Source organism: Schistocerca piceifrons, chromosome 8 (genome assembly GCF_021461385.2).
Source record: "Schistocerca piceifrons isolate TAMUIC-IGC-003096 chromosome 8, iqSchPice1.1, whole genome shotgun sequence".
Lineage (NCBI taxonomy): Eukaryota > Metazoa > Arthropoda > Insecta > Orthoptera > Acrididae > Schistocerca > Schistocerca piceifrons.
This window is the reverse complement of record NC_060145.1, coordinates 186,998,439-187,013,786: the sequence shown is the minus strand read 5'-3', so window position 1 is coordinate 187,013,786 and position 15,348 is coordinate 186,998,439.

Genomic DNA, 15,348 nt, shown 5'->3' with positions numbered 1-15,348 from the left:
CTCCATGCCAGCCGTCAGCCAGGCGAGGCCAGGCGGTCTGCTGTCGCCGACACTGCCGCCAACGGAACATCGTCTACAGCGGCTGTACGAATTGTCCTGAGTAAAACAAAGTGTCAGTACCAATGTGTTTATGATGATGATGTTTGGTTAGTGGGGTGCTTAACTACTGGGTTATCAGCGCCTGTAGAAGTCCCAATTTTTTCACAGTCCAATATTTTTACACAGTCCAATCTAGCCACTGTCACGAATGATGATGATGAAATGATGAGGAAAACACAAATACCCAGTCGCCAGACAGATAAAAGTGTTTATGATGCCAAGATACCCAGGAAAATATTTTCCCACACCTAACAGCCAGGTGACCATCCTGAGACGTGATCTTGGCATTCTTTGGTGTCAACAGCGCTCAGACTATCCTGGCACTCCTATAAAAGGAACAGTGGCACACTTCGTCACGGAATCGTTTACTCAGTGGGAGAACGTTACGGGGATGCTCAGTGACCTTCAATGGCAGACATTATAAAAGAGGCGTTGTGCATCAGCAGAGGTTTGCTGTCGAAATTTGGAGACTTTTTGTTCCAAAATATATTAGTTCCTGACACACACGTCTCTCGAAATTACCATGACAGTAAAATTATAAACATAGGATGCAATACTATGCTTTACCGTAAATATCTTCCCCCACTTGCCATTCCTGAATATAACAGGAAACGTGGTGGCAGATAGTGGTATCAGGACTACACACCTTAAGGTGACTTCGGTCTCATAAAAAATATAGATGTAAATCTCGATGATTCTCATTTATTTTAGGGCTACAGGAGCGATTGATACATAGGATTACATCAGAAAAATTCCGCCCCCGGTAGCCGAGTGGTCAGCGTGACAGAATGTCAATCCTAAGGGCCCGGATTCGACTCCAGGCTGGGTCGGAGATTTTCTTCGCTCAAGGACGGGGTGTTGTGTTGTCCTAATCACCGTCATTTCATCCCCATCGACGTGCAAGTCGTCAGAATGAGCTTCAAATCGAAAGAATTGCAACCGGTGAACGGTCTTCGCACAGGGAGGCCCTAGTCACACGACATTCACATCAGAAAAAGACTGAAAATCTCAATAGGAATTATATCGAAACATCAATACTGTTTCTGCTTTATGTCGTATCAGTTTTCTTCTTACAAGTATACTGCTCTTAATTCCTTAATTTTTGTATACGTCATTTACTTTTCAACATTGTCAAGTGTAGTGAGTTCGTTGAATGTGAATTTAAGTGTGGCAACGGTAGTTAAATAAAAAGAGGGGAACATTTTGGTGAGTTGTAAGGAATGTGGAAGTTCATTTTTCAAACCGATTTTAGACGACATATGGATTTTGTCTCTCTGAGCAATAAATAGGCATTTAAGATTTTTATTATTGTGGGAAACGTACAGACTCAACTGCTTTACAAAAACATGACGTTTAAAAATAGTCTCATAATACTGAAACAGTATTTAAATTAATTAAAACTCTCGAATTGTGGAACATACTTCAAATTTCTTCCCAGATTTAAACCAGGGCTCGAAACCGGAACATTTGCCTTTCAGGGGGCAAGTGCTCCACCGACTGAACCATCCAAGAATGACTCATGACCCACCCGCACAGCTTTATTTCCGCTAGTACATTATATCGTTCCTCCCTAACGTCACCGAAGGTCTCCCGCATACATGGTAGGAGTTACAGTCTACCAAAGTATATAGTCCTCGAGTCCTGATCCGGTACATTGTTTCAGTCTGCCGGCAGAGGGTTTCAGATCAGCGCAGAATCCGCTGCAGAGTGAAAATTCACTCTCAGACACACCGTGGCATATCGATTAACTTATATTTTCTAAATGTGTAGTCGTGGGCAGCACTGACAAACTTGGATGCTTCCAACTTCATACTGAAGCTGTCGAACACATAATAAGTCAGGATTCAACAACTTTTCATGCTGCTAGTAATACTGTTTGAAATTAGCTAAATATGAATACATTTGCAGTAATTTAATGAAAGACACACAATTTATTTATTTAATCGTACGGCTAGGGATCCACGTCGGGCAGACCGTTCGCCGGGTGCCGGTCTTTCAATTTGGCGGCACTTCGGCGACCTGCAGTCGATGAGGACGATATGATGATGATGATGACAGCACAACACCCAGTCCCTGTGCGGAGAAAATTCACCGACCCAGCCGGCAATCGAACCGGGTCCCAGAGGATTGACAATCCGTCACGTTGATCATTCAGCTACCTGGGGCGGACAAAGACACACAATGAACACTGTCAACACGCTTTTCATCTATGAAGACCACAATTAGTAAAAATATACATAGACGTCCGTAGTTACGAAAATAACACGGAAGTCAGTATTATTTGCATTTTAATGAAAAGAGAACTGACGCATCGTAGAGAGTCAGAGACAATGTTGGTTCGTGTTCTGCTGCAGACGACATTGCGGTGGCACACTTCTGGAAATATTACTTCGAGCTGGTGTTATTTAATTAAGTAGTGAGTAGCAAGGAAAAATTTATCTATCTTATTTTATTAATTTATTTAACATGCTCAATTACGCTGCTATTTTTCTTGTGAGGTTATCCATATTGGATGAGAACGAGAACTTTAAGAAATTCTAAACATTTTCAGCTTTGTTTACAAAATGGTAAGAATGTATTTCACGCTTCTAAATGTTATTTGTGACGAGGTATCAGTGTTAAAGCGATTAATGTTAACGAAATTTTTGTTTCAAAGGGCACTTAAGCCTTTTTACGAAACACTGGAAATACGATGAAACCACAAGAGAAATTGATCAACACCCACATATTTGCAGCCATGATATCTATAACGGATAAACATAGGTCACAAAACAGTTTTATACCATTAAGACAATTCTATAAAATGCGTTTGTCGATGGATCGAAATTCAATATGCAGAAAAATCTGAAACAATACGAATTTTCACTATTTTCAAAATAGGTCATTACGAGTTATCAACTTTTATGTCATACGAGAAACAGCCATGAAAAAAGATAATTGCCAAACTCTGTGAACGGAGAAAAGTGTGGATTGGAACAATAAATGTGGTACTGCTGTGTGTGGAGTGGTGTCTTGGATCTGAAAACGATTTGTACAATATGAGCTCAAGGTTGTGAGTCTAAATTCTGTATCTTGGTTAAAAGTAAACACTATCCTCAAAAAAATTGAAAATGGCCATGTTTAGTTCAGGTTTTACTCTAAAACTGTTGATTTTTAACGTGGTGCAGAGGGATGCTTTAGTACCAGCTAAAGAATAATGAAGATTTATCATACACCGTCAGAAAATGCAGTTACCTCAAAAAACGTAAAAAAAAGAAATGCGAAACAGAAAGATATTAAACTTCGCTTGAATAATTCGACAAGTTTACAGAAAACATGTTTTTGTTATTCATGAACAACTTTCGCTCTTGTCAATAACAAAAGAAAACATTTGCCTTTCTTCATGATGAAGACCGTTCTATTGAGTACAAAATGACTACAATAATTTAAAAAAAAATTCTTTTTTGGTAAGTTCCTATGAAACCAAACTGCTGGGGTCATCGGTCCCTAGGCATACACACTACTTAATCTAACTTAAACTAAGTTACTCTAAGGACAACACACACTCACACCCATGCCCGACGGAGGACTCGAACCTCCGACTAGGGGAGCCGTGCGAACCGTGACAGGGCTCCCAAGACCACACGGCTACAACCGCGGCAAAAACTTTGTGCTTGGGAATGTAAACTGTGATAGCGTCAAACGTAATAACTTTCTTTGGATAAAAGAGCAGAATCTACGCGATCAACTAATTTTTATTACTTATAATATGATATTTGTATCTGTAAGGATATAAAATTCAAAATGAACTAATAGTTAACGATACGTAGTCCTAATTATGTGAAAAACAAAACAAAACAGAAAAAAAGGGAGAGAGAAGTCATCGGTTCCCATTTTCTTTCTCGGAGATTCGTTTACGTTTCTTTTCCGTACCAATGCTACCAGTAATGCTACCATTTACCATGTCACATGTGTACTGTACCAATACCGTAGTTTTGGTAGAGAGCAACTCCACTCATTTGTAATCAGACGTTTAAAGATATTTTATAAATGGGAGTTCAGTCCTTTAAAGAATCGGGGGTGTATTACTATTATTAATATTCCTTCTTTGTCAGACAAGAAAGAAAACGATCAGAGATGTAAATAAAATGAAATTATTGCCAATTTTATTCGTGCCAATAAAAATCCCGTGCCATCCAGTTTGGCGGATTTCTAAAGAGGAAGTTGATTCGTGAATTCACTCTGCTTTGAGGCCAGGCCAAAACGCTCGGTTTTTACAGCCGCGTTCGCATTTTCGAATAATTTACAACGACACTTTAAAGTACGAGCGACGAAATTACGCGGCGATAATTAAGGCCGTTACTGCAGACCCGAAGCCGAGGTGGCACTAGGTCTATTGGAGCGGCCCATTAAGAAGGTCTGTTTACACGCCGGATGAATTACGGGCGCTAGTAAACTCTGGCTCAGGGGCACGTGACCCGAGGTGAACTGCGAACTCTTTGCAGCGCAGGCCGAGATCTTTAAGCGATATCTGGGCCACATTCCATTTGCTGCGAAGCGTTCTGTGCCGCTAGAGCTAACAACACGAGGCACAAACGTCACAGAACGGCCAGCGCTGCAGGCGAAAATAAACAGCCGGGCAAATGGGAGGAAAGGAGAGAAAAAAGGAGGAATGGAGAAAAATAGAAGAAAACCGGCATCCGAGGGAAAATGAGTCTAATTTCATCCAGCAGCTATCAACGCGCGACTAAATATTTATTCGGAATAAAGATTCGTCCCTTTTTTCCGTTACACGCGGCAGTTAGCAGAGAGAGGCGGAAATTACACCAGTTAACTGCATTACCGGATGGCCACTGTGCAGAGATTATATTCCGCTCTCCCTATTCCGTTCCCCCATCCCCCCAGCTATTCTCCGCTCACCCCTTGCCACAGTTACTGTTCCACTTTTTTTCTGCCTCTCTGCTCTTTGCAGCTCTCTCTCTTCCGTACCCAGGACCTGACGATTCTCAGCTAAACCAACAATAGGAGAAGTGCGCCTCCAAGGCCACAAAAACGTGTAAAAATTCGCCCGAAATTGAATTATTCTTCGCGTTATTATTGAACTGCTGGCGAGGCATCCACACACACACACACACACACACACACACACACACATACACACGCACATGCACGCATACAGGAAACGTATGCAAGTCCCTACGCCTTCCCTTCACCACTGGATTCATATGGCACGATGCGCATCTCACATGCTGTGCGTATGCAAATATCAGCAGCCCTGAAAGCGCACAAACTGTGTACTCTGCGCGCAGGTTTCCTTTTCCCTCTGCGTTAGTGCAGCACGCTACACTGATGCAGTTCGCGTGATGGGATCTGCATAATGGAACAATCTGATAAACGCTGCTCACCCCTACGGTGGAAGTCTCATTAGTCTCACGCATTGCTTTGTTATTGCAGTTGGTCGGGAGGGTGGACTGCGTGGGGACTATGCACATTTGCAGATAGTAAAACGGAGTGCCGGCCGATGTGGCCGAGCGGTTCTAGGCACTTCAGTCTGGAACCGCGCGACCGCTACGGTGGCAGGTTCGAATACTGCCTCGGGTATGGATATGTGTGATTTCATTGGGTTAGTTAGGATTCAGTAGTTCTACATTCTAGGGGACTGATGACTTCCGATAGTGCTCAGAGCCATTTTAAACAGCGGTTAGGACGTACAAGCTGATTCTCTACCGAGTGTCAGCAACTACGTTTCCCCGAAGGCCAAGCAAGGCAGTAAAATACGAAGTTCTTTGTAATAAAGTTATGCAACCTATGTAATATCGTTGAACACAGATACTATATTTTGTGTTCCTTAGTTCCCAGAAGCCATTAAATACACTTTCACACTGTCTTTTAATGAATACAAAGCGATCTTACCCAATATATGACCAGATTTGTTACTCGTTTTGGCGTCTTATAGAAGATATATTTCAATTTGTTGTTCTTAAAGGACCGAAACCGACATGGTAAAAAGCAAACATGACATTGTTCGTTGGGATATCCCACGGGTTGAGATCAACCGCCTGTCTTGAAAGGTTGTTTGCCTGCGCGCACGTTGGCCCTTTTCTTGTGAATATTTGAAACTTTTGTCGTATGTCTATTTGTAAAATGTAACGAATGCCGGTGTAGTGAAGTGCTCTATTTTTGGTCGTACGACGACGATGAGAGAAAGGAGAGGCTGAAAACTGGTGTTGACACGTGGCCCAGTGCTGTGTCGTCCGAACAAGCCAGAGCCAGGGCCAAAAAACCGCAGGTGCAAAGATGCGAGCTGGTGCCGGTGCCATAGAGATTCGTCACTTGCGCGATTTCCACCAGCGCCACGAACAGTGCTGATGGTGAAGATATCGACTTCGCCTCAGCCAACTGCCGGCTGAGTAAAATATGCCAATAAGTGGACCACAACGGACAGAAGCCTACTCGGAAGAGAAGAGCAGCTCCCGTCCATGTAGTTATAGATCATCGTCCAGGGCTGACTTAGGCAGGTAACGTCATTTAGTGAACTCCTAGAACTGAACAGGTAATGTGCTGTGTTTACCTACGATTATTTGCACTTAGCCATTGAGGGCCTTTTCTGTGTTATATTACAAGCTATCTTGCAGACTTCGTTATTCAACTAGTCACAAAGATAAATGAACCTTTTTAACTCATCTGTGTGACTTTGTCACTGATTTGTTGGAGTGTTGTAGAACCTTGGTTCTACAGTCCTGTTAGCCGACCCTGGGGCATAGCTGTGTAACAGTGGCACGGAGAAATTGCCTTAGCGGTGTACTGCACCAGAAGTCGCTTCCCGAACTCAGAAATTCGGCCTACCGTAACAAAAGTGGCAACTCGGTCTCCACAGCAACAGCGACGAGACTTTTACGAAACTAGCAACGATGATTTACAAAACCCACTCCACTCGAGAAACCCCAAGGGAGCCGCCGACCTCAAATTTCCCGCCCGACGGACGAACCACAGTCAACAGTGTCCCATGGCCTTACTTCGTACGACACTGAGGAGAAATTTGGAATTTCATTCAGGATATGCCCAAAGGCTAGGGATGAGGCACCTTATGCCACCACCTCTCTGACATTTCCCACCATGATTCGAAGCGGTTTACCTCTGAGTCAAACACCACCAGACAGGCGCGTTTTAGCATTCTCGACTACAGAGGCAGGTAGATGTAAGTGTAATTTCTCGAATACTCAAAGGAAGTGTTATGTGCTCATTTATGATTACATTACATTTAACCTCTTGAGGCCCGAGCACATATTGAAAGTGCAAGTGGGCTGCTATTGTGTTAACTGCTTTGAGTAAATTTTAATTAGCAATGAATAGTCCCCAAAACTATTTTTAAACCATAGTGAATTCTTTTTATAAATGGTATCATATATGATACCTCAGTACTTAGTCAGGACAATTATACACACAACTTCTCCGCCTCACGTTGTTTTATAAATAAAATAAAAAACAGACATATTTGTTATACGCATTCCTCATATTTCCTGTAGATTTCACGACAGGTCAAAATACAATTGGTAACAAAAATTTCAACAGTAGCAGGCAAACAGTTCAAAATATTCAATATTAAAAATACACCATATTCAAAAAGAATGGAAGTATAATGATCTGTAGGACAGTCGTAATAGATGTTTTCTTTATTGTCACAACCCGTTTCGCTACATTGAAACACCATTCCCAGATGAACTACATAAGAAGCAAAGGATTCCTGTAATATATATGATCGAAATAGCGTAAGAATCTTTTAAAGATTTTTTTATTTTACACTTCACCGAGAAATTTTAAGAAAAAAATTGTTTTATATTTTTATAGATCTCATGAAAAGTATTTAAAGGGACAGAAAAAAACCAACATTAAAACTAATCAAAGATGAAATCCCTTAAGAGGTGTAATCGATAAAATAAATAAGACTTCGGGGCGAATAGGACGATGGTGCACAACGAGAAAAAGCCATATAGAAGCACAATGAGCAATGAGTGAAAACGAAAGACCACCACCGAACGCTTTCTCACACCTTCCGCCCTTCATTCACTCTCACACTATTATGAATAAATGTCAAGACGTAAGACTGATTGAGCAACAAACCGATAAGTGTATCAGTGTCGAATCTATGAAATGGAGAACACTAAAATGAAACCGCAACATACCGACGTAGTAGTGACACGTTGAAGTTTTTTGTCAGGCAAACTATATCAAACGAAAGGACACCCAACCATGACATAAATTTAAGACAGTAAGATAGTAAATGACTAAGATGACTTGAAATAACATAGACCGAGAAACTATACATACACTGTGGTGGTTGCAAGGGTAAAGTACGGGAGGCAGCAAGGTGAGTTCCAACACGGGAAGATAACATCCGATGGGAGGCACCTCCAATACTATTGTCTATCTACGTACTATTTATATATGGAAGGCTTATTGTTCTCATATGAAACTTACCACTGAGTCTCACAGTTATTTTCTGCAGTCATCGTAAAACTACCTCTGCCAAAACTTTTGGGGTAAGTTGATAAATTTTTAGGGCAAGTTTATACATTTTTGGGGGGAAGTTTATTCCTTTCTGGCGTAAGCTAACACATTTTTTAGGGCAAGTCGATACAAGTATATACATTTTTAGGGCAAGTAGGTAGACTTTGGGGTAAAATCGAAAGCTTACGATTGCCCCTTACCGTCGTCAGAGACTAAATCTTTCCTGAGAAACGGTAGCTTTATTTCTTTGAAAAAGGTCAGTGCCTGTTCCCATACTGTACTCTGTGCACATCTCGAACTTACCCCAGATACTACAAGTGATACGAGCGGTCTATGCTTATGACACAGCGACTGTCACAAAAATAATGTTACGTTTATGACATTTACCGCTTGCTCCATTTGAGTAGAGGTTTCGGGAACATCTCTATATTTGATTTGCATTTCGTTAGGGGTAGCTGCTAACTGATAGCTTACTTCAGGCGTAATAGTACTGCTTGCTTATTAGAGCCCCTGGTCTCTTATTGAGGCGTGGGTTTTCATTCCGCTTTCTTAGTTGCCGGATAATTGTGTTTGTTGTCTCACTTGCCTGCTTGAACAACTTTATAGCAGTCTTCTTCACTACTTCTAGAACTTTCATCACTTCGGTCTATTCGTATGATTAGTGTCCTGAGAAGCTGGCTGACAAATGGAATATCCTCCGCAGCACTTTATTTCATAGAGTGTGGTGCCCCTGCATATGTGTATTAGCTGCGTTGTCACAAACAGCTCTGGCATTGTCCATAACGGGCCGAAGGAAAGTCCTGTACGTAGTCAGGAGACTTAGACTTTGTACTGCGGACTGGGAACATGAAGTGACTGGTTTAAACTACTCCTCAATATGTGTTTCCCTATATTCCTTTATTTAGCTCTTGCTATGTATCATAACCTTCCTACAAATTCTTGTTGTTGTTGTGGTCTTCAGTCCTGAGACTGGTTTGATGCAGCTCTCCATGCTACTCTATCCTGTGCAAGCTTCTTCATCTCCCAGTACTTACTGCAACCTACATCCTTCTGAATCTGCTTAGGGTATTCATCTCTTGGTCTCCCTCTACGATTTTTACCCTCCACACTGCCCTCCAATGCTAAATTTGTGATCCCTTGATGCCTCAGAACATGTCCTACCAACCGATTCCTATTTCTTGTCAAGTTGTGCCACAAACTCCTCTTCTCCCCAATTCTATTCAATACCTCCTCATTAGTTATGTGATCTACCCATCTAATCTTCAGCATTATTCTGTAGCACCACATTTCGAAAGCTTCTATTCTCTTCTTGTCCAAACTATTTATCGTCCATGTTTCACTTCCACACATGGCTGCACTCCATACAAATACTTTCAGAAACGACTTCCTGACACTTAAATCTATACTCAATGTTAACAAATTTCTCTTCTTTCGAAACGCTTCCATTGCCATTGCCAGTCTATATTTTATATACTCTCTACTTTGACCATCATCAGTTATTTTGCTCCCCAAACAGCAAAACACCTTTACTACTTTAAGTGTCTCATTTCCTAATCTAATTCCCTCAGCATCACCCGACTTAATTCGACTACAATCCATGATCCTCGTTTTGCTTTTGTTGATGTTCATCTTATACCCTCCTTTCAAGACACTGTCCATTCCGTTCAACCGCTCTTCCAAGTCCTTTGTTGTCTCTGACAGAATTACAATGTCATCAGCGAACCACAAAGTGTTTATTTCTTCTCCATGGATTTTAATACCTACTCCGAACTTTCCTTTTGTTTCCTTTACTGCTTGCTCAATATACAGATTGAATAACATTGGGGAGAGGCTACAACCCTGTCTCACTCCCTTCCCAATCACTGCTTCCCTTTCGTTTACCTCGACTCTTATAACTGCCATCTGGTCTCTGTACAAATTGTAAATAGCCTTTCGCTCCCTGTATTTTACTCCTGCCACCTTTAGAAATTGGAAGAGAGTATTCCAGTTAACATTGTCAAAAGCTTTCTCTGTAGTCTACAAATGCTAGAAAAGTGGGTTTGCCTTTCCTTAATCCTTCTTCTAAGGTAAGTCGTAGAGCCAGAATTGCCTCACGTGTTCCAATATTTCTATGGAATCCAAACTGATCTTCCCCGAGGCCGGCTTCTACCAGCTTTTCCATTCATGTGTAAAGAATTCGCGTTAATTTTGCAGCTGGGACTTATTAAACTGACAGTTCGGTAATTTTCACGTCTGTCAACACCAGCTTTCTTTGGGATTGGAATTATTATATTCTTCTTGAAGTCTGATGGTACTTCGCCTGTCTCACACATCTTGCTCACCAGATGGTAGAGTTTTCTCAGGACTGGCTCTCCCAAGGCCGTCAGTAGTTCTAATGGAATGTTATCCACTCCCGAGGCCTTGTTTCGACTCAGGTCTTTCAGTGCTTTGTCAAACTCTTCACGCAGTATTGTATCTCACATTTCATCTTCATCTACATCCTTTTCCATTTCCATAATATTGTCCTCAAGTACATCGTTCTTTTATAGACCCTCTATACATTTCTTCCACCTTTCTGCTCTTCCTTCTTTGCTTAGAAATGGGTTTCCATCAGAGCTCTTGATATTCATGCAAGTGGTTCTCTTTTCTCCAAAGGTCTCTTTAATTTTTCTGTAGGCAGTATCTATCTTATCCCTAGTGAGATAAGCCTCTACATCCTTACATTTGTCCTCTAGCCATCCCTGCTTATCCATTTAGCACTTCCTGTCGATCTCATTTTTGAGGCGTTTGTATTCCTTTTTGGCTGCTTCATTTACTGCATTTTTATATTTTCTTCTTTCATCAATTAAATTCAATATTTCTTCCGTTACCCAAGGATTTCTACTAGCCCTCGTCTTTTTACCTACTTGATCCTCTGCTGCCTTCACTACTTCATTCCTCAGAGCTATCTCTTTTTCTTTTACTGTATTTCTTTCCCCCAGTCGTGACAATTGTTCCCTTATGCTCTCCCTGAAACTCTGCACAACCTCTGGTTTAGTCAGTTTATCCAAGTCCCATCTCCTTAAATTCCCAACTTTTAGCAGTTTCTTCAGTTTTAATCTACAGTTCATAACCAATAGATTGTGGTCAGAGTCCACATCTGCCCCTGGAAATGTCTTACAATTTAAAACCTGGTTCCTAAATCTCTGTCTTACCATTAAATAATCTATCTGATACCTTCTAGTATCTCCAGGATTCTTCTATGTGTACAGCCTTTTTTTATGATTCTTGAACCATGTGTTAGCTAGTATTAAGTTATGCTCTGTGCAAAATTCTATCAGATGGCTACCTCTTTCATTTCTTACCCCCAATCCATATTCACCTACTATGTTTCCTTCTCTCTCTTTTCCTACTCTCGAATTCCAGTCACCCATGACTATCAAATTTTCGTCTCCCTTCACTACCTGAATAATTTCTTTTATCTCATCATACATTTCATCCATTTATTCATCATCTGCAGAGCTAGTTGGCATATAAACTTGTACTACGGTAGTAGGCGTGGGTTTCGTATCTATCTTGGCCACAATAATGCGTTCACTATGCTGTTTGTAGTAGCTTACCCGCTCTCCCTATTTTTTATTCATTATTAATCCATTATTAATTCTTAAAAATGTGGAAATTCTAAGTCATATTATAGTCATAACGTTTTTTTTATTTGCACTGGTGATGATAAATTTCTATGTCACCTTTCCCACACAACATAAGTTCCTCCAAACTACGAAGTCATCGGAAAAAAAGCATCCCATAAGCAAAATGAACTGTCATCATCAAAAAGATATTCAACGAAATTATAATAAAAGGGGAAGTTCTAAAAGGAAAAACTGAAACCACATCCAATATAATAGTTCTTAATGCATGTATGTATTTATGTATGCATCTATGTACAAAATTGAGTAAAAGTTTATGATTGTTAAAAGTAGAAGTACAGTGCCTCATGAAGTGTCAGCAGAAGTGCCAACAAAGTGTTGTTTGAGGAAGCCGAAATGCACGCTATAAGCTCACGCAGGATGGCGTGAGGTCTGACACAGGATACGTAATGAATGCTATAAAGAAAAGTACGTAGCTTCTGGAATACTTAACTTTAATCCACAATTGGTGAACATTGGTCTTGTTACTGTACATGCTTCATTAGATACATAGCAAAGGATAAATGGTGCCTTGTTAGGTCGTAGCAGTTGACTTAGCTGAGGGCTATGCTAACTATCGTCTCGGCAAATGAGAGCGTAATTCTCAGTGAACCTTTCCTAGCAACGTCGGCTGTACAACTGGGGCGAGTGCTAGTAAGTATCTCGAGACCTGCCGTGTGGTGGCGCTCGGTCTGCGATCACTGACAGTGGCGACACGCGGGTCCGACATGTACTAATGGACCGCGGCCGATTTAAAAGCTACCACCTAGCAAGTGTGGTGTCTGGCGGTGACACCACACCTCAAACCAATGGGATGCCCTGCCACTAACTTCTTGGATATTTTTCTGACACGTAATTAGCTCTGTGACTGTTTTTGTCCATCTGATAGGTTCTCAGAGAAGCTGGACTTCTGAGATGGCAGGTCTGTGGTTTTTGTGATGATCATGAAGTGGCTGCTGCTAGCTCTGCGATGCCTTGACTTCTGCCACTTGACAGGCATCTTGAATTCCTCGGTGTAGCGCTTGGAGTCGTCTGCTTTTGTGATAACTGCTGTGTAATATGCGCAGACTGTTCGCATCACTCGTAGCCACTGGAGTAAGTTCAAGGCGTGCACAGCGGAATGATGGGACCAAACCCGGCTTTTATCGCTCGCTGGGCTGAGGCTCGATCGTCGACTCGAAATACGAAAGTTCTCTTCTCGAGTTCGGTTCTCAGTACCCTAAAGTATGATGTGGAGACTCCCAACGCGAAGACTTCATAAAGGATCTTTCGGGTCAGACACTCCAGAAGCAACAAGGTACTTCGAGGAAACTTGTCTCATAGAACTTCCTGTTATTGAAGGCCAGAGTTAATTCTTCTACAAGGAATAAAAGTTTTTGCGTTGTGGAGTGACCTTCTCTAAACCAAAATTGTGATTCAGGAACGATGTTATCTCTTGAGGATTTTTCTCTCAAGGACTTTACTTAGGATCGGAAGAAGGTTATTGGCCTGTAGCCCCTGGGCTCTTCGCAGTTCCTTCCCACTTTTGGCACTGGCACAACGACTGTTTTCTTACATGATTGTGGATATTTCCTCGGAGTTGTATTCTATGACCATGCCCATCCGCTGAGACAGCTCCTTGAGCATTTTGGGTGACATATCTCCTGACCATGACCTTTCTTGTAGGGCAATAGTTCGATAACTGTGTGGGCTTCCTGTGGGGTCACCGCGCTAGTAGTTGTTGGACATGTTCTTCGTCTGCAGCAGAAAGCTAAACTGGGCATGTGAAGGGACCTGTCAATTGTAGGATATTCCATCTGGGGTCTGTAGTGACGGTAGTCGTGGACACCTTTTCTTGAAATTACGCAGCCAGTTCTTCCCATCTTCTGGGGCGATGAGTGTCTTGAAACTGACAAGGCTCCCCACTTTTATTCCCAGATTAAGTCATGGAGAAAGCGCATGCTCATGTGGCGCCCTCTGTGTCCATGGATTACGTTTGAACTCGCTGTCCAGCATCGCTTGCAACACCAACACTTACATCAGGGTGGTAAACTGTGCTCCTTCTTTTTTCAAGTTCACGCTTCCATTCATTGCTAAGTGCGTAATTGGTGTTTCTATCATATCAATAGTCAGCTTAGAACTACGCGTAGAACAAATACGAGTATGCACACATATTCTCGAACAAAATTAAAGACTTGTAGACGACGAAATTTCAAAGCAGTAAGTTTTTCAGTGCAGTAATTTCAATAACATTATTCTTAACCAGACACACAACAGCCACAGTAAAACAATTTAGTTCGCCATGCACATCAATATTCGTCATGGCAGTACAATATTTATTAACACACATTACGGCAAAATTACGGTATATTTCCTCGTAGATAGCGACAACTGTAGCAATATGGCACATAATCCCGACAGCATAAAGTTGTTTATAGACGGTAGGACGCCACCTGTACACGCGATGAAGATGTCGAGGTGGACTGAGTAACTGAGCAAGTGCGAGGTTGGTTGTATGTTGTTGTTGTTTGTTGTTGTGGTCTTCAGTCCTGAGACTGGTTTGATGCAGCTCTCCATGCTACTCTATCCTGTGCAAGCTTCTTCATCTCCTAGTACCTACTGCAGCCTACATCCTCCTGAATCTGCTTAGTGTAATCATCTCTTGGTCTCCCTCTACGATTTTTACCCTCCACGCTACCCTCCAGTACTAAATTGGTGATCCCTTGATGCCTCAGAACATGTCCTACCAACCGATCCCTTCTTCTAGTCAAGTTGTGCCACAAACTCCTCTTCTCCCCAATTCTATTCAATATCTCCTCATTAGTTATGTGATCTACCCATCTAATCTTCAGCATTCTTCTGTAGCACCACATTTCGAAAGTTTCTATTCTTTTCTTGTCTAAACTATTTATCGTCCATGTTTCACTTCCATACATGGTTACACTCCATACAAACACTTTCAGAAACGACTTTCTGACACTTAAATCTATACTCGATGTTAACAAACTTCTCGTCTTCAGAAACGCTTTCCTTGCCATTGCCAGTCTACATTTTATATACTCTCTACTACGACCATCATCAGTTATTTTCCTCCACAAATAGCAAAACTCCTTTACTACTTTAAGTGTCTCATTTCCTA